This window comes from Danio rerio, chromosome 4 (genome assembly GCF_052040795.2).
Source record: "Danio rerio strain M-AB ecotype USA chromosome 4, GRCz13ab, whole genome shotgun sequence".
Taxonomy (NCBI): Eukaryota; Metazoa; Chordata; class Actinopteri; order Cypriniformes; family Danionidae; genus Danio; species Danio rerio.
The window spans coordinates 32039229-32060528 of NC_141024.2; the positions used below are offsets into that span (position 1 = coordinate 32039229).

The 21300-nt window shown below is 50.8% G+C and overlaps 32 non-coding genes across 32 annotated transcripts; 16 read left to right on the forward strand and 16 right to left on the reverse strand.

Moving 5' to 3' along the window:
- Window positions 1-279: 279 nt before the first annotated feature.
- Window positions 280-351, forward strand: trnag-ucc (transfer RNA glycine (anticodon UCC)). Its single transcript has one exon. It is a non-coding gene; the product is annotated as a tRNA-Gly (tRNA).
- An 87-nt stretch (window positions 352-438) lies between these two features.
- On the reverse strand, window positions 439-510 carry trnad-guc (transfer RNA aspartic acid (anticodon GUC)). The gene has a single exon. It is a non-coding gene; the product is annotated as a tRNA-Asp (tRNA).
- Window positions 511-1360: 850 nt separating this feature from the next.
- On the forward strand, window positions 1361-1432 carry trnag-ucc (transfer RNA glycine (anticodon UCC)). Its single transcript has one exon. It is a non-coding gene; the product is annotated as a tRNA-Gly (tRNA).
- An 87-nt stretch (window positions 1433-1519) lies between these two features.
- On the reverse strand, window positions 1520-1591 carry trnad-guc (transfer RNA aspartic acid (anticodon GUC)). The gene has a single exon. It is a non-coding gene; the product is annotated as a tRNA-Asp (tRNA).
- An 850-nt stretch (window positions 1592-2441) lies between these two features.
- trnag-ucc (transfer RNA glycine (anticodon UCC)) lies at window positions 2442-2513 on the forward strand. The gene has a single exon. It is a non-coding gene; the product is annotated as a tRNA-Gly (tRNA).
- Window positions 2514-3681: 1168 nt separating this feature from the next.
- On the reverse strand, window positions 3682-3753 carry trnad-guc (transfer RNA aspartic acid (anticodon GUC)). Its single transcript has one exon. It is a non-coding gene; the product is annotated as a tRNA-Asp (tRNA).
- A 1009-nt stretch (window positions 3754-4762) lies between these two features.
- trnad-guc (transfer RNA aspartic acid (anticodon GUC)) lies at window positions 4763-4834 on the reverse strand. The gene has a single exon. It is a non-coding gene; the product is annotated as a tRNA-Asp (tRNA).
- Window positions 4835-5684: 850 nt separating this feature from the next.
- trnag-ucc (transfer RNA glycine (anticodon UCC)) lies at window positions 5685-5756 on the forward strand. The gene has a single exon. It is a non-coding gene; the product is annotated as a tRNA-Gly (tRNA).
- A 1168-nt stretch (window positions 5757-6924) lies between these two features.
- On the reverse strand, window positions 6925-6996 carry trnad-guc (transfer RNA aspartic acid (anticodon GUC)). Its single transcript has one exon. It is a non-coding gene; the product is annotated as a tRNA-Asp (tRNA).
- An 850-nt stretch (window positions 6997-7846) lies between these two features.
- trnag-ucc (transfer RNA glycine (anticodon UCC)) lies at window positions 7847-7918 on the forward strand. Its single transcript has one exon. It is a non-coding gene; the product is annotated as a tRNA-Gly (tRNA).
- Window positions 7919-8927: 1009 nt separating this feature from the next.
- On the forward strand, window positions 8928-8999 carry trnag-ucc (transfer RNA glycine (anticodon UCC)). The gene has a single exon. It is a non-coding gene; the product is annotated as a tRNA-Gly (tRNA).
- An 87-nt stretch (window positions 9000-9086) lies between these two features.
- On the reverse strand, window positions 9087-9158 carry trnad-guc (transfer RNA aspartic acid (anticodon GUC)). Its single transcript has one exon. It is a non-coding gene; the product is annotated as a tRNA-Asp (tRNA).
- A 1009-nt stretch (window positions 9159-10167) lies between these two features.
- Window positions 10168-10239, reverse strand: trnad-guc (transfer RNA aspartic acid (anticodon GUC)). The gene has a single exon. It is a non-coding gene; the product is annotated as a tRNA-Asp (tRNA).
- An 850-nt stretch (window positions 10240-11089) lies between these two features.
- trnag-ucc (transfer RNA glycine (anticodon UCC)) lies at window positions 11090-11161 on the forward strand. Its single transcript has one exon. It is a non-coding gene; the product is annotated as a tRNA-Gly (tRNA).
- A 1009-nt stretch (window positions 11162-12170) lies between these two features.
- Window positions 12171-12242, forward strand: trnag-ucc (transfer RNA glycine (anticodon UCC)). Its single transcript has one exon. It is a non-coding gene; the product is annotated as a tRNA-Gly (tRNA).
- Window positions 12243-12329: 87 nt separating this feature from the next.
- On the reverse strand, window positions 12330-12401 carry trnad-guc (transfer RNA aspartic acid (anticodon GUC)). The gene has a single exon. It is a non-coding gene; the product is annotated as a tRNA-Asp (tRNA).
- An 850-nt stretch (window positions 12402-13251) lies between these two features.
- trnag-ucc (transfer RNA glycine (anticodon UCC)) lies at window positions 13252-13323 on the forward strand. The gene has a single exon. It is a non-coding gene; the product is annotated as a tRNA-Gly (tRNA).
- Window positions 13324-13410: 87 nt separating this feature from the next.
- trnad-guc (transfer RNA aspartic acid (anticodon GUC)) lies at window positions 13411-13482 on the reverse strand. Its single transcript has one exon. It is a non-coding gene; the product is annotated as a tRNA-Asp (tRNA).
- An 850-nt stretch (window positions 13483-14332) lies between these two features.
- trnag-ucc (transfer RNA glycine (anticodon UCC)) lies at window positions 14333-14404 on the forward strand. The gene has a single exon. It is a non-coding gene; the product is annotated as a tRNA-Gly (tRNA).
- An 87-nt stretch (window positions 14405-14491) lies between these two features.
- trnad-guc (transfer RNA aspartic acid (anticodon GUC)) lies at window positions 14492-14563 on the reverse strand. The gene has a single exon. It is a non-coding gene; the product is annotated as a tRNA-Asp (tRNA).
- Window positions 14564-15413: 850 nt separating this feature from the next.
- On the forward strand, window positions 15414-15485 carry trnag-ucc (transfer RNA glycine (anticodon UCC)). The gene has a single exon. It is a non-coding gene; the product is annotated as a tRNA-Gly (tRNA).
- An 87-nt stretch (window positions 15486-15572) lies between these two features.
- trnad-guc (transfer RNA aspartic acid (anticodon GUC)) lies at window positions 15573-15644 on the reverse strand. Its single transcript has one exon. It is a non-coding gene; the product is annotated as a tRNA-Asp (tRNA).
- Window positions 15645-16494: 850 nt separating this feature from the next.
- Window positions 16495-16566, forward strand: trnag-ucc (transfer RNA glycine (anticodon UCC)). The gene has a single exon. It is a non-coding gene; the product is annotated as a tRNA-Gly (tRNA).
- An 87-nt stretch (window positions 16567-16653) lies between these two features.
- trnad-guc (transfer RNA aspartic acid (anticodon GUC)) lies at window positions 16654-16725 on the reverse strand. The gene has a single exon. It is a non-coding gene; the product is annotated as a tRNA-Asp (tRNA).
- Window positions 16726-17575: 850 nt separating this feature from the next.
- trnag-ucc (transfer RNA glycine (anticodon UCC)) lies at window positions 17576-17647 on the forward strand. Its single transcript has one exon. It is a non-coding gene; the product is annotated as a tRNA-Gly (tRNA).
- An 87-nt stretch (window positions 17648-17734) lies between these two features.
- Window positions 17735-17806, reverse strand: trnad-guc (transfer RNA aspartic acid (anticodon GUC)). The gene has a single exon. It is a non-coding gene; the product is annotated as a tRNA-Asp (tRNA).
- Window positions 17807-18656: 850 nt separating this feature from the next.
- On the forward strand, window positions 18657-18728 carry trnag-ucc (transfer RNA glycine (anticodon UCC)). Its single transcript has one exon. It is a non-coding gene; the product is annotated as a tRNA-Gly (tRNA).
- An 87-nt stretch (window positions 18729-18815) lies between these two features.
- trnad-guc (transfer RNA aspartic acid (anticodon GUC)) lies at window positions 18816-18887 on the reverse strand. Its single transcript has one exon. It is a non-coding gene; the product is annotated as a tRNA-Asp (tRNA).
- Window positions 18888-19737: 850 nt separating this feature from the next.
- Window positions 19738-19809, forward strand: trnag-ucc (transfer RNA glycine (anticodon UCC)). Its single transcript has one exon. It is a non-coding gene; the product is annotated as a tRNA-Gly (tRNA).
- An 87-nt stretch (window positions 19810-19896) lies between these two features.
- On the reverse strand, window positions 19897-19968 carry trnad-guc (transfer RNA aspartic acid (anticodon GUC)). Its single transcript has one exon. It is a non-coding gene; the product is annotated as a tRNA-Asp (tRNA).
- Window positions 19969-20818: 850 nt separating this feature from the next.
- trnag-ucc (transfer RNA glycine (anticodon UCC)) lies at window positions 20819-20890 on the forward strand. The gene has a single exon. It is a non-coding gene; the product is annotated as a tRNA-Gly (tRNA).
- An 87-nt stretch (window positions 20891-20977) lies between these two features.
- trnad-guc (transfer RNA aspartic acid (anticodon GUC)) lies at window positions 20978-21049 on the reverse strand. Its single transcript has one exon. It is a non-coding gene; the product is annotated as a tRNA-Asp (tRNA).
- Window positions 21050-21300: the final 251 nt, after the last annotated feature.

The following is a 21300-nucleotide window of genomic DNA, read 5'->3' on the forward strand; positions in this document are numbered from 1 at the left end:
CTTCTGTGAGAGGATGTCCACAAGCGTTGGTAACATAGTGGTGAGCACAGCTGGCTTCCAAGCAGATTCCCAGCCAATGTGTTCCTTTTGGCTTCCGTTATGCTACATGGCCGGGCGGCACTCTTGTGAAGATGTCCCTGTGACATGTGGGTAGATCGGTGCATTTTGCGAAGGTTAGGATCCCTATGCCGAACATGTTTCGGTGCCGAACCCGGACAAAGAGGGATCCTTGGTTGAAGGCAGTCCTTTTTGAGTGCTTCTGGCATAAGCTGCCCGCAAGCGTTGGTGGTATAGTGGTGAGCATAGCTGCCTTCCAAGCAGTTGATCCGGGTTCGATTCCCGGCCAACGCATTTTCCTTTGGCTGCTGTATACGTCACGTCGGCCGATGACGCGCTTGTTAAAGGCAACTAACCGAAAAGTAAAAGGCAGACAAGGGACTCCCCGTCGGGGAATCGAACCCCGGTCTTCCGCGTGACAGGCGGAGATACTGTCCACTATACTAACGAGGAGCTGCGGAGCTAAGGTGCCCGCTCCTGCCCCACGCAGATCAGCCACGTAATCCGGTCCTAGCAGCATTGTCTGCAGCGCTGCCACTAAAGACCTTGGCAGACAGCAAGAGGAGGGCTGAAAACTGGGCTTGGACAGCTTTTTCTTCATTAATACTCCTTGCTTCTTTCTCAGTCTTGCACTGGTCATCAGCAGTAACTTGAACAGTGCATCACACAGGAGAACGTGATTAGCATGTTTTGCAGCAAACAAAGCACGCCATTCATTCTTACACACAGCCCAGCTTTTACTCCACAAAATGTCAGCTTGCCCTTTCACGAGCTGCATCCAGTCAACCCTTGCAATGACATTCAAACCGGGGGAGCTCATTACAGTGAACACTGGCTGACAGAAGATGAGAACTCCACCACTGCAGAGTGAAATTATCCACCTCTGTTGTTTTTTGGTGAGCTTGTGCCATCGAACGATTTATCCAACCTCAACGTCGGAAAAAGATGGGATCCATACTTGACATTTTTGTTTTTCGCCCCCCACACAAAGAAACTCCTTGCTTGAAAGCTTTCATTTTCTACACTTCTGTGAGAGGATGTCCACAAGCGTTGGTAACATAGTGGTGAGCACAGCTGGCTTCCAAGCAGATTCCCAGCCAATGTGTTCCTTTTGGCTTCCGTTATGCTACATGGCCGGGCGGCACTCTTGTGAAGATGTCCCTGTGACATGTGGGTAGATCGGTGCATTTTGCGAAGGTTAGGATCCCTATGCCGAACATGTTTCGGTGCCGAACCCGGACAAAGAGGGATTCTTGGTTGAAGGCAGTCCTTTTTGAGTTCTTCTGGCAAAAGCTGCACGCAAGCGTTGGTGGTATAGTGGTGAGCATAGCTGCCTTCCAAGCAGTTGACCCGGGTTCGATTCCCGGCCAACGCATTTTCCTTTGGCTGCTGTATACGTCACGTCGGCCGATGACGCGCTTGTTAAAGGCAACCAACCGAAAAGTAAAAGGCAGACAAGGGCCTCCCCGTCGGGGAATCGAACCCCGGTCTTCCGCGTGACAGGCGGAGATACTGTCCACTATACTAACGAGGAGCTGCGGAGCTAAGGTGCCCGCTCCTGCCCCACGCAGATCAGCCACGTAATCCGGTCCTAGCAGCATTGTCTGCAGCGCTGCCACTAAAGACCTTGGCAGACAGCAAGAGGAGGGCTGAAAACTGGGCTTGGACAGCTTTTTCTTCATTAATACTCCTTGCTTCTTTCTCAGTCTTGCACTGGTCATCAGCAGTAACTTGAACAGTGCATCACACAGGAGAACGTGATTAGCATGTTTTGCAGCAAACAAAGCACGCCATTCATTCTTACACACAGCCCAGCTTTTACTCCACAAAATGTCAGCTTGCCCTTTCACGAGCTGCATGCAGTCAACCCTTGCAATGACATTCAAACCGGGGGAGCTCATTACAGTGAACACTGGCTGACAGAAGATGAGAACTCCACCACTGCAGAGTGAAATTATCCACCTCTGTTGTTTTTTGGTGAGCTTGTGCCGTCGAACGATTTATCCAACCTCAACGTCGGAAAAAGATGGGATCCATACTTGACATTTTTGTTTTTCGCCCCCCACACAAAGAAACTCCTTGCTTGAAAGCTTTCATTTTCTACACTTCTGTGAGAGGATGTCCACAAGCGTTGGTAACATAGTGGTGAGCACAGCTGGCTTCCAAGCAGATTCCCAGCCAATGTGTTCCTTTTGGCTTCCGTTATGCTACATGGCCGGGCGGCACTCTTGTGAAGATGTCCCTGTGACATGTGGGTAGATCGGTGCATTTTGCGAAGGTTAGGATCCCTATGCCGAACATGTTTCGGTGCCGAACCCGGACAAAGAGGGATCCTTGGTTGAAGGCAGTCCTTTTTGAGTTCTTCTGGCAAAAGCTGCCTGCAAGCGTTGGTGGTATAGTGGTGAGCATAGCTGCCTTCCAAGCAGTTGACCCGGGTTCGATTCCCGGCCAACGCATTTTCCTTTGGCTGCTGTATACGTCACGTCGGCCGATGACGCGCTTGTTAAAGGCAACCAACCGAAAAGTAAAAGGCAGACAAGGGCCTCCCCGTCGGGGAATCGAACCCCGGGCTTCCGCGTGACAGGCGGAGATACTGTCCACTATACTAACGAGGAGCTGCGGAGCTAACGTGCCCGCTCCTGCCCCACGCAGATCAGCCACGTAATCCGGTCCTAGCAGCATTGTCTGCAGCGCTGCCACTAAAGACCTTGGCAGACAGCAAGAGGAGGGCTGAAAACTGGGCTTGGACAGCTTTTTCTTCATTAATACTCCTTGCTTCTTTCTCAGTCTTGCACTGGTCATCAGCAGTAACGTGAACAGTGCATCACACAGGAGAACGTGATTAGCATGTTTTGCAGCAAACAAAGCACGCCATTCATTCCTACACACAGCCCAGCTTTTACTCCACAAAATGTCAGCTTGCCCTTTCACGAGCTGCATCCAGTCAACCCTTGCAATGACATTCAAACCGGGGGAGCTCATTACAGCGAACACTGGCTGACAGAAGATGAGAACTCCACCACTGCAGAGTGAAATTTTCCACCTCTGTTGTTTTTTGGTGAGCTTGTGCCGTCGAACGATTTATCCAACCTCAACGTCGGAAAAAGATGGGATCCATACTTGACATTTTTGTTTTTCGCCCCCCACACAAAGAAACTCCTTGCTTGAAAGCTTTTATTTTCTACACTTCTGTGAGAGGATGTCCACAAGCGTTGGTAACATAGTGGTGAGCACAGCTGGCTTCCAAGCAGATTCCCAGCCAATGTGTTCCTTTTGGCTTCCGTTATGCTACATGGCCGGGCGGCACTCTTGTGAAGATGTCCCTGTGACATGTGGGTAGATCGGTGCATTTTGCGAAGGTTAGGATCCCTATGCCGAACATGTTTCGGTGCCGAACCCGGACAAAGAGGGATCCTTGGTTGAAGGCAGTCCTTTTTGAGTGCTTCTGGCAAAAGCTGCCCGCAAGCGTTGGTGGTATAGTGGTGAGCATAGCTGCCTTCCAAGCAGGTGACCCGGGTTCGATTCCCGGCCAACGCATTTTCCTTTGGCTGCTGTATACGTCACGTCGGCCGATGACGCGCTTGTTAAAGGCAACCAACCGAAAAGTAAAAGGCAGACAAGTGCCTCCCCGTCGGGGAATCGAACCCCGGTCTTCCGCGTGACAGGCGGAGATACTGTCCACTATACTAACGAGGAGCTGCGGAGCTAAGGTGCCCGCTCCTGCCCCACGCAGATCAGCCACGTAATCCGGTCCTAGCAGCATTGTCTGCAGCGCTGCCACTAAAGACCTTGGCAGACAGCAAGAGGAGGGCTGAAAACTGGGCTTGGACAGCTTTTTCTTCATTAATACTCCTTGCTTCTTTCTCAGTCTTGCACTGGTCATCAGCAGTAACTTGAACAGTGCATCACACAGGAGAACGTGATTAGCATGTTTTGCAGCAAACAAAGCACGCCATTCATTCTTACACACAGCCCAGCTTTTACTCCACAAAATGTCAGCTTGCCCTTTCACGAGCTGCATCCAGTCAACCCTTGCAATGACATTCAAACCGGGGGAGCTCATTACAGTGAACACTGGCTGACAGAAGATGAGAACTCCACCACTGCAGAGTGAAATTATCCACCTCTGTTGTTTTTTGGTGAGCTTGTGCCGTCGAACGATTTATCCAACCTCAACGTCGGAAAAAGATGGGATCCATACTTGACATTTTTGTTTTTCGCCCCCCACACAAAGAAACTCCTTGCTTGAAAGCTTTCATTTTCTACACTTCTGTGAGAGGATGTCCACAAGCGTTGGTAACATAGTGGTGAGCACAGCTGGCTTCCAAGCAGATTCCCAGCCAATGTGTTCCTTTTGGCTTCCGTTATGCTACATGGCCGGGCGGCACTCTTGTGAAGATGTCCCTGTGACATGTGGGTAGATCGGTGCATTTTGCGAAGGTTAGGATCCCTATGCCGAACATGTTTCGGTGCCGAACCCGGACAAAGAGGGATCCTTGGTTGAAGGCAGTCCTTTTTGAGTGCTTCTGGCAAAAGCTGCCCGCAAACGTTGGTGGTATAGTGGTGAGCATAGCTGCCTTCCAAGCAGTTGACCCGGGTTCGATTCCCGGCCAACGCATTTTCCTTTGGCTGCTGTATACGTCACGTCGGCCGATGACGCGCTTGTTAAAGGCAACCAACCGAAAAGTAAAAGGCAGACAAGGGCCTCCCCGTCGGGGAATCGAACCCCGGTCTTCCGCGTGACAGGCGGAGATACTGTCCACTATACTAACGAGGAGCTGCGGAGCTAAGGTGCCCGCTCCTGCCCCACGCAGATCAGCCACGTAATCCGGTCCTAGCAGCATTGTCTGCAGCGCTGCCACTAAAGACCTTGGCAGACAGCAAGAGGAGGGCTGAAAACTGGGCTTGGACAGCTTTTTCTTCATTAATACTCCTTGCTTCTTTCTCAGTCTTGCACTGGTCATCAGCAGTAACTTGAACAGTGCATCACACAGGAGAACGTGATTAGCATGTTTTGCAGCAAACAAAGCACGCCATTCATTCTTACACACAGCCCAGCTTTTACTCCACAAAATGTCAGCTTGCCCTTTCACGAGCTGCATGCAGTCAACCCTTGCAATGACATTCAAACCGGGGGAGCTCATTACAGTGAACACTGGCTGACAGAAGATGAGAACTCCACCACTGCAGAGTGAAATTATCCACCTCTGTTGTTTTTTGGTGAGCTTGTGCCGTCGAACGATTTATCCAACCTCAACGTCGGAAAAAGATGGGATCCATACTTGACATTTTTGTTTTTCGCCCCCCACACAAAGAAACTCCTTGCTTGAAAGCTTTCATTTTCTACACTTCTGTGAGAGGATGTCCACAAGCGTTGGTAACATAGTGGTGAGCACAGCTGGCTTCCAAGCAGATTCCCAGCCAATGTGTTCCTTTTGGCTTCCGTTATGCTACATGGCCGGGCGGCACTCTTGTGAGGATGTCCCTGTGACATGTGGGTAGATCGGTGCATTTTGCGAAGGTTAGGATCCCTATGCCGAACATGTTTCGGTGCCGAACCCGGACAAAGAGGGATCCTTGGTTGAAGGCAGTCCTTTTTGAGTGCTTCTGGCAAAAGCTGCCCGCAAGCGTTGGTGGTATAGTGGTGAGCATAGCTGCCTTCCAAGCAGTTGACCCGGGTTCGATTCCCGGCCAACGCATTTTCCTTTGGCTGCTGTATACGTCACGTCGGCCGATGACGCGCTTGTTAAAGGCAACCAACCGAAAAGTAAAAGGCAGACAAGGGCCTCCCCGTCGGGCAATCGAACCCCGGTCTTCCGCGTGACAGGCGGAGATACTGTCCACTATACTAACGAGGAGCTGCGGAGCTAAGTTGCCCGCTCCTGCCCCACGCAGATCAGCCACGTAATCCGGTCCTAGCAGCATTGTCTGCAGCGCTGCCACTAAAGACCTTGGCAGACAGCAAGAGGAGGGCTGAAAACTGGGCTTGGACAGCTTTTTCTTCATTAATACTCCTTGCTTCTTTCTCAGTCTTGCACTGGTCATCAGCAGTAACTTGAACAGTGCATCACACAGGAGAACGTGATTAGCATTTTTTGCAGCAAACAAAGCACGCCATTCATTCTTACACACAGCCCAGCTTTTACTCCACAAAATGTCAGCTTGCCCTTTCACGAGCTGCATCCAGTCAACCCTTGCAATGACATTCAAACCGGGGGAGCTCATTACAGTGAACACTGGCTGACAGAAGATGAGAACTCCACCACTGCAGAGTGAAATTATCCACCTCTGTTGTTTTTTGGTGAGCTTGTGCCGTCGAACGATTTATCCAACCTCAACGTCGGAAAAAGATGGGATCCATACTTGACATTTTTGTTTTTCGCCCCCCACACAAAGAAACTCCTTGCTTGAAAGCTTTCATTTTCTACACTTCTGTGAGAGGATGTCCACAAGCGTTGGTAACATAGTGGTGAGCACAGCTGGCTTCCAAGCAGATTCCCAGCCAATGTGTTCCTTTTGGCTTCCGTTATGCTACATGGCCGGGCGGCACTCTTGTGAAGATGTCCCTGTGACATGTGGGTAGATCGGTGCATTTTGCGAAGGTTAGGATCCCTATGCCGAACATGTTTCGGTGCCGAACCCGGACAAAGAGGGATCCTTGGTTGAAGGCAGTCCTTTTTGAGTGCTTCTGGCAAAAGCTGCCCGCAAACGTTGGTGGTATAGTGGTGAGCATAGCTGCCTTCCAAGCAGTTGACCCGGGTTCGATTCCCGGCCAACGCATTTTCCTTTGGCTGCTGTATACGTCACGTCGGCCGATGACGCGCTTGTTAAAGGCAACCAACCGAAAAGTAAAAGGCAGACAAGGGCCTCCCCGTCGGGGAATCGAACCCCGGTCTTCCGCGTGACAGGCGGAGATACTGTCCACTATACTAACGAGGAGCTGCGGAGCTAAGGTGCCCGCTCCTGCCCCACGCAGATCAGCCACGTAATCCGGTCCTAGCAGCATTGTCTGCAGCGCTGCCACTAAAGACCTTGGCAGACAGCAAGAGGAGGGCTGAAAACTGGGCTTGGACAGCTTTTTCTTCATTAATACTCCTTGCTTCTTTCTCAGTCTTGCACTGGTCATCAGCAGTAACTTGAACAGTGCATCACACAGGAGAACGTGATTAGCATGTTTTGCAGCAAACAAAGCACGCCATTCATTCTTACACACAGCCCAGCTTTTACTCCACAAAATGTCAGCTTGCCCTTTCACGAGCTGCATCCAGTCAACCCTTGCAATGACATTCAAACCGGAGGAGCTCATTACAGTGAACACTGGCTGACAGAAGATGAGAACTCCACCACTGCAGAGTGAAATTATCCACCTCTGTTGTTTTTTGGTGAGCTTGTGCCGTCGAACGATTTATCCAACCTCAACGTCGGAAAAAGATGGGATCCATACTTGACATTTTTGTTTTTCGCCCCCCACACAAAGAAACTCCTTGCTTGAAAGCTTTCATTTTCTACACTTCTGTGAGAGGATGTCCACAAGCGTTGGTAACATAGTGGTGAGCACAGCTGGCTTCCAAGCAGATTCCCAGCCAATGTGTTCCTTTTGGCTTCCGTTATGCTACATGGCCGGGCGGCACTCTTGTGAAGATGTCCCTGTGACATGTGGGTAGATCGGTGCATTTTGCGAAGGTTAGGATCCCTATGCCGAACATGTTTCGGTGCCGAACCCGGACAAAGAGGGATCCTTGGTTGAAGGCAGTCCTTTTTGAGTGCTTCTGGCAAAAGCTGCCCGCAAGCGTTGGTGGTATAGTGGTGAGCATAGCTGCCTTCCAAGCAGTTGACCCGGGTTCGATTCCCGGCCAACGCATTTTCCTTTGGCTGCTGTATACGTCACGTCGGCCGATGACGCGCTTGTTAAAGGCAACCAACCGAAAAGTAAAAGGCAGACAAGGGCCTCCCCGTCGGGGAATCGATCCCCGGTCTTCCGCGTGACAGGCGGAGATACTGTCCACTATACTAACGAGGAGCTGCGGAGCTAAGGTGCCCGCTCCTGCCACACGCAGATCAGCCACGTAATCCGGTCCTAGCAGCATTGTCTGCAGCGCTGCCACTAAAGACCTTGGCAGACAGCAAGAGGAGGGCTGAAAACTGGGCTTGGACAGCTTTTTCTTCATTAATACTCCTTGCTTCTTTCTCAGTCTTGCACTGGTCATCAGCAGTAACTTGAACAGTGCATCACACAGGAGAACGTGATTAGCATGTTTTGCAGCAAACAAAGCACGCCATTCATTCTTACACACAGCCCAGCTTTTACTCCACAAAATGTCAGCTTGCCCTTTCACGAGCTGCATCCAGTCAACCCTTGCAATGACATTCAAACCGGGGGAGCTCATTACAGTGAACACTGGCTGACAGAAGATGAGAACTCCACCACTGCAGAGTGAAATTATCCACCTCTGTTGTTTTTTGGTGAGCTTGTGCCGTCGAACGATTTATCCAACCTCAACGTCGGAAAAAGATGGGATCCATACTTGACATTTTTGTTTTTCGCCCCCCACACAAAGAAACTCCTTGCTTGAAAGCTTTCATTTTCTACACTTCTGTGAGAGGATGTCCACAAGCGTTGGTAACATAGTGGTGAGCACAGCTGGCTTCCAAGCAGATTCCCAGCCAATGTGTTCCTTTTGGCTTCCGTTATGCTACATGGCCGGGCGGCACTCTTGTGAAGATGTCCCTGTGACATGTGGGTAGATCGGTGCATTTTGCGAAGGTTAGGATCCCTATGCCGAACATGTTTCGGTGCCGAACCCGGACAAAGAGGGATCCTTGGTTGAAGGCAGTCCTTTTTGAGTGCTTCTGGCAAAAGCTGCCCGCAAGCGTTGGTGGTATAGTGGTGAGCATAGCTGCCTTCCAAGCAGTTGACCCGGGTTCGATTCCCGGCCAACGCATTTTCCTTTGGCTGCTGTATACGTCACGTCGGCCGATGACGCGCTTGTTAAAGGCAACCAACCGAAAAGTAAAAGGCAGACAAGGGCTTCCCCGTCGGGGAATCGAACCCCGGTCTTCCGCGTGACAGGCGGAGATACTGTCCACTATACTAACGAGGAGCTGCGGAGCTAAGGTGCCCGCTCCTGCCACACGCAGATCAGCCACGTAATCCGGTCCTAGCAGCATTGTCTGCAGCGCTGCCACTAAAGACCTTGGCAGACAGCAAGAGGAGGGCTGAAAACTGGGCTTGGACAGCTTTTTCTTCATTAATACTCCTTGCTTCTTTCTCAGTCTTGCACTGGTCATCAGCAGTAACTTGAACAGTGCATCACACAGGAGAACGTGATTAGCATGTTTTGCAGCAAACAAAGCACGCCATTCATTCTTACACACAGCCCAGCTTTTACTCCACAAAATGTCAGCTTGCCCTTTCACGAGCTGCATCCAGTCAACCCTTGCAATGACATTCAAACCGGGGGAGCTCATTACAGTGAACACTGGCTGACAGAAGATGAGAACTCCACCACTGCAGAGTGAAATTATCCACCTCTGTTGTTTTTTGGTGAGCTTGTGCCGTCGAACGATTTATCCAACCTCAACGTCGGAAAAAGATGGGATCCATACTTGACATTTTTGTTTTTCGCCCCCCACACAAAGAAACTCCTTGCTTGAAAGCTTTCATTTTCTACACTTCTGTGAGAGGATGTCCACAAGCGTTGGTAACATAGTGGTGAGCACAGCTGGCTTCCAAGCAGATTCCCAGCCAATGTGTTCCTTTTGGCTTCCGTTATGCTACATGGCCGGGCGGCACTCTTGTGAAGATGTCCCTGTGACATGTGGGTAGATCGGTGCATTTTGCGAAGGTTAGGATCCCTATGCCGAACATGTTTCGGTGCCGAACCCGGACAAAGAGGGATCCTTGGTTGAAGGCAGTCCTTTTTGAGTGCTTCTGGCAAAAGCTGCCCGCAAACGTTGGTGGTATAGTGGTGAGCATAGCTGCCTTCCAAGCAGTTGACCCGGGTTCGATTCCCGGCCAACGCATTTTCCTTTGGCTGCTGTATACGTCACGTCGGCCGATGACGCGCTTGTTAAAGGCAACCAACCGAAAAGTAAAAGGCAGACAAGGGCCTCCCCGTCGGGGAATCGAACCCCGGTCTTCCGCGTGACAGGCGGAGATACTGTCCACTATACTAACGAGGAGCTGCGGAGCTAAGGTGCCCGCTCCTGCCCCACGCAGATCAGCCACGTAATCCGGTCCTAGCAGCATTGTCTGCAGCGCTGCCACTAAAGACCTTGGCAGACAGCAAGAGGAGGGCTGAAAACTGGGCTTGGACAGCTTTTTCTTCATTAATACTCCTTGCTTCTTTCTCAGTCTTGCACTGGTCATCAGCAGTAACTTGAACAGTGCATCACACAGGAGAACGTGATTAGCATGTTTTGCAGCAAACAAAGCACGCCATTCATTCTTACACACAGCCCAGCTTTTACTCCACAAAATGTCAGCTTGCCCTTTCACGAGCTGCATCCAGTCAACCCTTGCAATGACATTCAAACCGGAGGAGCTCATTACAGTGAACACTGGCTGACAGAAGATGAGAACTCCACCACTGCAGAGTGAAATTATCCACCTCTGTTGTTTTTTGGTGAGCTTGTGCCGTCGAACGATTTATCCAACCTCAACGTCGGAAAAAGATGGGATCCATACTTGACATTTTTGTTTTTCGCCCCCCACACAAAGAAACTCCTTGCTTGAAAGCTTTCATTTTCTACACTTCTGTGAGAGGATGTCCACAAGCGTTGGTAACATAGTGGTGAGCACAGCTGGCTTCCAAGCAGATTCCCAGCCAATGTGTTCCTTTTGGCTTCCGTTATGCTACATGGCCGGGCGGCACTCTTGTGAAGATGTCCCTGTGACATGTGGGTAGATCGGTGCATTTTGCGAAGGTTAGGATCCCTATGCCGAACATGTTTCGGTGCCGAACCCGGACAAAGAGGGATCCTTGGTTGAAGGCAGTCCTTTTTGAGTGCTTCTGGCAAAAGCTGCCCGCAAGCGTTGGTGGTATAGTGGTGAGCATAGCTGCCTTCCAAGCAGTTGACCCGGGTTCGATTCCCGGCCAACGCATTTTCCTTTGGCTGCTGTATACGTCACGTCGGCCGATGACGCGCTTGTTAAAGGCAACCAACCGAAAAGTAAAAGGCAGACAAGGGCCTCCCCGTCGGGGAATCGATCCCCGGTCTTCCGCGTGACAGGCGGAGATACTGTCCACTATACTAACGAGGAGCTGCGGAGCTAAGGTGCCCGCTCCTGCCACACGCAGATCAGCCACGTAATCCGGTCCTAGCAGCATTGTCTGCAGCGCTGCCACTAAAGACCTTGGCAGACAGCAAGAGGAGGGCTGAAAACTGGGCTTGGACAGCTTTTTCTTCATTAATACTCCTTGCTTCTTTCTCAGTCTTGCACTGGTCATCAGCAGTAACTTGAACAGTGCATCACACAGGAGAACGTGATTAGCATGTTTTGCAGCAAACAAAGCACGCCATTCATTCTTACACACAGCCCAGCTTTTACTCCACAAAATGTCAGCTTGCCCTTTCACGAGCTGCATCCAGTCAACCCTTGCAATGACATTCAAACCGGGGGAGCTCATTACAGTGAACACTGGCTGACAGAAGATGAGAACTCCACCACTGCAGAGTGAAATTATCCACCTCTGTTGTTTTTTGGTGAGCTTGTGCCGTCGAACGATTTATCCAACCTCAACGTCGGAAAAAGATGGGATCCATACTTGACATTTTTGTTTTTCGCCCCCCACACAAAGAAACTCCTTGCTTGAAAGCTTTCATTTTCTACACTTCTGTGAGAGGATGTCCACAAGCGTTGGTAACATAGTGGTGAGCACAGCTGGCTTCCAAGCAGATTCCCAGCCAATGTGTTCCTTTTGGCTTCCGTTATGCTACATGGCCGGGCGGCACTCTTGTGAAGATGTCCCTGTGACATGTGGGTAGATCGGTGCATTTTGCGAAGGTTAGGATCCCTATGCCGAACATGTTTCGGTGCCGAACCCGGACAAAGAGGGATCCTTGGTTGAAGGCAGTCCTTTTTGAGTGCTTCTGGCAAAAGCTGCCCGCAAGCGTTGGTGGTATAGTGGTGAGCATAGCTGCCTTCCAAGCAGTTGACCCGGGTTCGATTCCCGGCCAACGCATTTTCCTTTGGCTGCTGTATACGTCACGTCGGCCGATGACGCGCTTGTTAAAGGCAACCAACCGAAAAGTAAAAGGCAGACAAGGGCTTCCCCGTCGGGGAATCGAACCCCGGTCTTCCGCGTGACAGGCGGAGATACTGTCCACTATACTAACGAGGAGCTGCGGAGCTAAGGTGCCCGCTCCTGCCACACGCAGATCAGCCACGTAATCCGGTCCTAGCAGCATTGTCTGCAGCGCTGCCACTAAAGACCTTGGCAGACAGCAAGAGGAGGGCTGAAAACTGGGCTTGGACAGCTTTTTCTTCATTAATACTCCTTGCTTCTTTCTCAGTCTTGCACTGGTCATCAGCAGTAACTTGAACAGTGCATCACACAGGAGAACGTGATTAGCATGTTTTGCAGCAAACAAAGCACGCCATTCATTCTTACACACAGCCCAGCTTTTACTCCACAAAATGTCAGCTTGCCCTTTCACGAGCTGCATCCAGTCAACCCTTGCAATGACATTCAAACCGGGGGAGCTCATTACAGTGAACACTGGCTGACAGAAGATGAGAACTCCACCACTGCAGAGTGAAATTATCCACCTCTGTTGTTTTTTGGTGAGCTTGTGCCGTCGAACGATTTATCCAACCTCAACGTCGGAAAAAGATGGGATCCATACTTGACATTTTTGTTTTTCGCCCCCCACACAAAGAAACTCCTTGCTTGAAAGCTTTCATTTTCTACACTTCTGTGAGAGGATGTCCACAAGCGTTGGTAACATAGTGGTGAGCACAGCTGGCTTCCAAGCAGATTCCCAGCCAATGTGTTCCTTTTGGCTTCCGTTATGCTACATGGCCGGGCGGCACTCTTGTGAAGATGTCCCTGTGACATGTGGGTAGATCGGTGCATTTTGCGAAGGTTAGGATCCCTATGCCGAACATGTTTCGGTGCCGAACCCGGACAAAGAGGGATCCTTGGTTGAAGGCAGTCCTTTTTGAGTGCTTCTGGCAAAAGCTGCCCGCAAGCGTTGGTGGTATAGTGGTGAGCATAGCTGCCTTCCAAGCAGTTGACCCGGGTTCGATTCCCGGCCAACGCATTTTCCTTTGGCTGCTGTATACGTCACGTCGGCCGATGACGCGCTTGTTAAAGGCAACCAACCGAAAAGTAAAAGGCAGACAAGGGCCTCCCCGTCGGGGAATCGAACCCCGGTCTTCCGCGTGACAGGCGGAGATACTGTCCACTATACTAACGAGGAGCTGCGGAGCTAAGGTGCCCGCTCCTGCCCCACGCAGATCAGCCACGTAATCCGGTCCTAGCAGCATTGTCTGCAGCGCTGCCACTAAAGACCTTGGCAGACAGCAAGAGGAGGGCTGAAAACTGGGCTTGGACAGCTTTTTCTTCATTAATACTCCTTGCTTCTTTCTCAGTCTTGCACTGGTCATCAGCAGTAACTTGAACAGTGCATCACACAGGAGAACGTGATTGGCATGTTTTGCAGCAAACAAAGCACGCCATTCATTCTTACACACAGCCCAGCTTTTACTCCACAAAATGTCAGCTTGCCCTTTCACGAGCTGCATCCAGTCAACCCTTGCAATGACATTCAAACCGGGGGAGCTCATTACAGTGAACACTGGCTGACAGAAGATGAGAACTCCACCACTGCAGAGTGAAATTATCCACCTCTGTTGTTTTTTGGTGAGCTTGTGCCGTCGAACGATTTATCCAACCTCAACGTCGGAAAAAGATGGGATCCATACTTGACATTTTTGTTTTTCGCCCCCCACACAAAGAAACTCCTTGCTTGAAAGCTTTCATTTTCTACACTTCTGTGAGAGGATGTCCACAAGCGTTGGTAACATAGTGGTGAGCACAGCTGGCTTCCAAGCAGATTCCCAGCCAATGTGTTCCTTTTGGCTTCCGTTATGCTACATGGCCGGGCGGCACTCTTGTGAAGATGTCCCTGTGACATGTGGGTAGATCGGTGCATTTTGCGAAGGTTAGGATCCCTATGCCGAACATGTTTCGGTGCCGAACCCGGACAAAGAGGGATCCTTGGTTGAAGGCAGTCCTTTTTGAGTGCTTCTGGCAAAAGCTGCCCGCAAGCGTTGGTGGTATAGTGGTGAGCATAGCTGCCTTCCAAGCAGTTGACCCGGGTTCGATTCCCGGCCAACGCATTTTCCTTTGGCTGCTGTATACGTCACGTCGGCCGATGACGCGCTTGTTAAAGGCAACCAACCGAAAAGTAAAAGGCAGACAAGGGCCTCCCCGTCGGGGAATCGAACCCCGGTCTTCCGCGTGACAGGCGGAGATACTGTCCACTATACTAACGAGGAGCTGCGGAGCTAAGGTGCCCGCTCCTGCCACACGCAGATCAGCCACGTAATCCGGTCCTAGCAGCATTGTCTGCAGCGCTGCCACTAAAGACCTTGGCAGACAGCAAGAGGAGGGCTGAAAACTGGGCTTGGACAGCTTTTTCTTCATTAATACTCCTTGCTTCTTTCTCAGTCTTGCACTGGTCATCAGCAGTAACTTGAACAGTGCATCACACAGGAGAACGTGATTGGCATGTTTTGCAGCAAACAAAGCACGCCATTCATTCTTACACACAGCCCAGCTTTTACTCCACAAAATGTCAGCTTGCCCTTTCACGAGCTGCATCCAGTCAACCCTTGCAATGACATTCAAACCGGGGGAGCTCATTACAGTGAACACTGGCTGACAGAAGATGAGAACTCCACCACTGCAGAGTGAAATTATCCACCTCTGTTGTTTTTTGGTGAGCTTGTGCCGTCGAACGATTTATCCAACCTCAACGTCGGAAAAAGATGGGATCCATACTTGACATTTTTGTTTTTCGCCCCCCACACAAAGAAACTCCTTGCTTGAAAGCTTTCATTTTCTACACTTCTGTGAGAGGATGTCCACAAGCGTTGGTAACATAGTGGTGAGCACAGCTGGCTTCCAAGCAGATTCCCAGCCAATGTGTTCCTTTTGGCTTCCGTTATGCTACATGGCCGGGCGGCACTCTTGTGAAGATGTCCCTGTGACATGTGGGTAGATCGGTGCATTTTGCGAAGGTTAGGATCCCTATGCCGAACATGTTTCGGTGCCGAACCCGGACAAAGAGGGATCCTTGGTTGAAGGCAGTCCTTTTTGAGTGCTTCTGGCAAAAGCTGCCCGCAAGCGTTGGTGGTATAGTGGTGAGCATAGCTGCCTTCCAAGCAGTTGACCCGGGTTCGATTCCCGGCCAACGCATTTTCCTTTGGCTGCTGTATACGTCACGTCGGCCGATGACGCGCTTGTTAAAGGCAACCAACCGAAAAGTAAAAGGCAGACAAGGGCCTCCCCGTCGGGGAATCGAACCCCGGTCTTCCGCGTGACAGGCGGAGATACTGTCCACTATACTAACGAGGAGCTGCGGAGCTAAGGTGCCCGCTCCTGCCCCACGCAGATCAGCCACGTAATCCGGTCCTAGCAGCATTGTCTGCAGCGCTGCCACTAAAGACCTTGGCAGACAGCAAGAGGAGGGCTGAAAACTGGGCTTGGACAGCTTTTTCTTCATTAATACTCCTTGCTTCTTTCTCAGTCTTGCACTGGTCATCAGCAGTAACTTGAACAGTGCATCACACAGGAGAACGTGATTGGCATGTTTTGCAGCAAACAAAGCACGCCATTCATTCTTACACACAGCCCAGCTTTTACTCCACAAAATGTCAGCTTGCCCTTTCACGAGCTGCATCCAGTCAACCCTTGCAATGACATTCAAACCGGGGGAGCTCATTACAGTGAACACTGGCTGACAGAAGATGAGAACTCCACCACTGCAGAGTGAAATTATCCACCTCTGTTGTTTTTTGGTGAGCTTGTGCCGTCGAACGATTTATCCAACCTCAACGTCGGAAAAAGATGGGATCCATACTTGACATTTTTGTTTTTCGCCCCCCACACAAAGAAACTCCTTGCTTGAAAGCTTTCATTTTCTACACTTCTGTGAGAGGATGTCCACAAGCGTTGGTAACATAGTGGTGAGCACAGCTGGCTTCCAAGCAGATTCCCAGCCAATGTGTTCCTTTTGGCTTCCGTTATGCTACATGGCCGGGCGGCACTCTTGTGAAGATGTCCCTGTGACATGTGGGTAGATCGGTGCATTTTGCGAAGGTTAGGATCCCTATGCCGAACATGTTTCGGTGCCGAACCCGGACAAAGAGGGATCCTTGGTTGAAGGCAGTCCTTTTTGAGTGCTTCTGGCAAAAGCTGCCCGCAAGCGTTGGTGGTATAGTGGTGAGCATAGCTGCCTTCCAAGCAGTTGACCCGGGTTCGATTCCCGGCCAACGCATTTTCCTTTGGCTGCTGTATACGTCACGTCGGCCGATGACGCGCTTGTTAAAGGCAACCAACCGAAAAGTAAAAGGCAGACAAGGGCCTCCCCGTCGGGGAATCGAACCCCGGTCTTCCGCGTGACAGGCGGAGATACTGTCCACTATACTAACGAGGAGCTGCGGAGCTAAGGTGCCCGCTCCTGCCCCACGCAGATCAGCCACGTAATCCGGTCCTAGCAGCATTGTCTGCAGCGCTGCCACTAAAGACCTTGGCAGACAGCAAGAGGAGGGCTGAAAACTGGGCTTGGACAGCTTTTTCTTCATTAATACTCCTTGCTTCTTTCTCAGTCTTGCACTGGTCATCAGCAGTAACTTGAACAGTGCATCACACAGGAGAATGTGATTGGCATGTTTTGCAGCAAACAAAGCACGCCATTCATTCTTACACACAGCCCAGCTTTTACTCCACAAAATGTCAGCTTGCCCTTTCACGAGCTGCATCCAGTCAACCCTTGCAATGACATTCAAACCGGGGGAGCTCATTACAGTGAACACTGGCTGACAGAAGATGAGAACTCCACCACTGCAGAGTGAAATTATCCACCTCTGTTGTTTTTTGGTGAGCTTGTGCCGTCGAACGATTTATCCAACCTCAACGTCGGAAAAAGATGGGATCCATACTTGACATTTTTGTTTTTCGCCCCCCACACAAAGAAACTCCTTGCTTGAAAGCTTTCATTTTCTACACTTCTGTGAGAGGATGTCCACAACCGTTGGTAACATAGTGGTGAGCACAGCTGGCTTCCAAGCAGATTCCCAGCCAATGTGTTCCTTTTGGCTTCCGTTATGCTACATGGCCGGGCGGCACTCTTGTGAAGATGTCCCTGTGACATGTGGGTAGATCGGTGCATTTTGCGAAGGTTAGGATCCCTATGCCGAACATGTTTCGGTGCCGAACCCGGACAAAGAGGGATCCTTGGTTGAAGGCAGTCCTTTTTGAGTGCTTCTGGCAAAAGCTGCCCGCAAGCGTTGGTGGTATAGTGGTGAGCATAGCTGCCTTCCAAGCAGTTGACCCGGGTTCGATTCCCGGCCAACGCATTTTCTTTTGGCTGCTGTATACGTCACGTCGGCCGATGACACGCTTGTTAAAGGCAACCAACCGAAAAGTAAAAGGCAGACAAGGGCCTCCCCGTCGGGGAATCGAACCCCGGTCTTCCGCGTGACAGGCGGAGATACTGTCCACTATACTAACGAGGAGCTGCGGAGCTAAGGTGCCCGCTCCTGCCACACGCAGATCAGCCACGTAATCCGGTCCTAGCAGCATTGTCTGCAGCGCTGCCACTAAAGACCTTGGCAGACAGCAAGAGGAGGGCTGAAAACTGGGCTTGGACAGCTTTTTCTTCATTAATACTCCTTGCTTCTTTCTCAGTCTTGCACTGGTCATCAGCAGTAACTTGAACAGTGCATCACACAGGAGAACGTGATTGGCATGTTTTGCAGCAAACAAAGCACGCCATTCATTCTTACACACAGCCCAGCTTTTACTCCACAAAATGTCAGCTTGCCCTTTCACGAGCTGCATCCAGTCAACCCTTGCAATGACATTCAAACCGGGGGAGCTCATTACAGTGAACACCGGCTGACAGAAGATGAGAACTCCACCACTGCAGAGTGAAATTATCCACCTCTGTTGTTTTTTGGTGAGCTTGTGCCGTCGAACGATTTATCCAACCTCAACGTCGGAAAAAGATGGGATCCATACTTGACATTTTTGTTTTTCGCCCCCCACACAAAGAAACTCCTTGCTTGAAAGCTTTCATTTTCTACACTTCTGTGAGAGGATGTCCACAAGCGTTGGTAACATAGTGGTGAGCACAGCTGGCTTCCAAGCAGATTCCCAGCCAATGTGTTCCTTTTGGCTTCCGTTATGCTACATGGCCGGGCGGCACTCTTGTGAAGATGTCCCTGTGACATGTGGGTAGATCGGTGCATTTTGCGAAGGTTAGGATCCCTATGCCGAACATGTTTCGGTGCCGAACCCGGACAAAGAGGGATCCTTGGTTGAAGGCAGTCCTTTTTGAGTGCTTCTGGCAAAAGCTGCCCGCAAGCGTTGGTGGTATAGTGGTGAGCATAGCTGCCTTCCAAGCAGTTGACCCGGGTTCGATTCCCGGCCAACGCATTTTCCTTTGGCTGCTGTATACGTCACGTCGGCCGATGACGCGCTTGTTAAAGGCAACCAACCGAAAAGTAAAAGGCAGACAAGTGCCTCCCCGTCGGGGAATCGAACCCCGGTCTTCCGCGTGACAGGCGGAGATACTGTCCACTATACTAACGAGGAGCTGCGGAGCTAAGGTGCCCGCTCCTGCCCCACGCAGATCAGCCACGTAATCCGGTCCTAGCAGCATTGTCTGCAGCGCTGCCACTAAAGACCTTGGCAGACAGCAAGAGGAGGGCTGAAAACTGGGCTTGGACAGCTTTTTCTTCATTAATACTCCTTGCTTCTTTCTCAGTCTTGCACTGGTCATCAGCAGTAACTTGAACAGTGCATCACACAGGAGAACGTGATTGGCATGTTTTGCAGCAAACAAAGCACGCCATTCATTCTTACACACAGCCCAGCTTTTACTCCACAAAATGTCAGCTTGCCCTTTCACGAGCTGCATCCAGTCAACCCTTGCAATGACATTCAAACCGGGGGAGCTCATTACAGTGAACACTGGCTGACAGAAGATGAGAACTCCACCACTGCAGAGTGAAATTATCCACCTCTGTTGTTTTTTGGTGAGCTTGTGCCGTCGAACGATTTATCCAACCTCAACGTCGGAAAAAGATGGGATCCATACTTGACATTTTTGTTTTTCGCCCCCCACACAAAGAAACTCCTTGCTTGAAAGCTTTCATTTTCTACACTTCTGTGAGAGGATGTCCACAAGCGTTGGTAACATAGTGGTGAGCACAGCTGGCTTCCAAGCAGATTCCCAGCCAATGTGTTCCTTTTGGCTTCCGTTATGCTACATGGCCGGGCGGCACTCTTGTGAAGATGTCCCTGTGACATGTGGGTAGATCGGTGCATTTTGCGAAGGTTAGGATCCCTATGCCGAACATGTTTCGGTGCCGAACCCGGACAAAGAGGGATCCTTGGTTGAAGGCAGTCCTTTTTGAGTGCTTCTGGCAAAAGCTGCCCGCAAGCGTTGGTGGTATAGTGGTGAGCATAGCTGCCTTCCAAGCAGTTGACCCGGGTTCGATTCCCGGCCAACGCATTTTCCTTTGGCTGCTGTATACGTCACGTCGGCCGATGACGCGCTTGTTAAAGGCAACCAACCGAAAAGTAAAAGGCAGACAAGGGCCTCCCCGTCGGGGAATCGAACCCCGGTCTTCCGCGTGACAGGCGGAGATACTGTCCACTATACTAACGAGGAGCTGCGGAGCTAAGGTGCCCGCTCCTGCCCCACGCAGATCAGCCACGTAATCCGGTCCTAGCAGCATTGTCTGCAGCGCTGCCACTAAAGACCTTGGCAGACAGCAAGAGGAGGGCTGAAAACTGGGCTTGGACAGCTTTTTCTTCATTAATACTCCTTGCTTCTTTCTCAGTCTTGCACTGGTCATCAGCAGTAACTTGAACAGTGCATCACACAGGAGAACGTGATTGGCATGTTTTGCAGCAAACAAAGCACGCCATTCATTCTTACACACAGCCCAGCTTTTACTCCACAAAATGTCAGCTTGCCCTTTCACGAGCTGCATCCAGTCAACCCTTGCAATGACATTCAAACCGGGGGAGCTCATTACAGTGAACACTGGCTGACAGAAGATGAGAACTCCACCACTGCAGAGTGAAATTATCCACCTCTGTTGTTTTTTGGTGAGCTTGTGCCGTCGAACGATTTATCCAACCTCAACGTCGGAAAAAGATGGGATCCATACTTGACATTTTTGTTTTTCGCCCCCCACACAAAGAAACTCCTTGCTTGAAAGCTTTCATTTTCTACACTTCTGTGAGAGGATGTCCACAAGCGTTGGTAACATAGTGGTGAGCACAGCTGGCTTCCAAGCAGATTCCCAGCCAATGTGTTCCTTTTGGCTTCCGTTATGCTACATGGCCGGGCGGCACTCTTGTGAAGATGTCCCTGTGACATGTGGGTAGATCGGTGCATTTTGCGAAGGTTAGGATCCCTATGCCGAACATGTTTCGGTGCCGAACCCGGACAAAGAGGGATCCTTGGTTGAAGGCAGTCCTTTTTGAGTGCTTCTGGCAAAAGCTGCCCGCAAGCGTTGGTGGTATAGTGGTGAGCATAGCTGCCTTCCAAGCAGTTGACCCGGGTTCGATTCCCGGCCAACGCATTTTCCTTTGGCTGCTGTATACGTCACGTCGGCCGATGACGCGCTTGTTAAAGGCAACCAACCGAAAAGTAAAAGGCAGACAAGGGCCTCCCCGTCGGGGAATCGAACCCCGGTCTTCCGCGTGACAGGCGGAGATACTGTCCACTATACTAACGAGGAGCTGCGGAGCTAAGGTGCCCGCTCCTGCCCCACGCAGATCAGCCACGTAATCCGGTCCTAGCAGCATTGTCTGCAGCGCTGCCACTAAAGACCTTGGCAGACAGCAAGAGGAGGGCTGAAAACTGGGCTTGGACAGCTTTTTCTTCATTAATACTCCTTGCTTCTTTCTCAGTCTTGCACTGGTCATCAGCAGTAACTTGAACAGTGCATCACACAGGAGAACGTGATTGGCATGTTTTGCAGCAAACAAA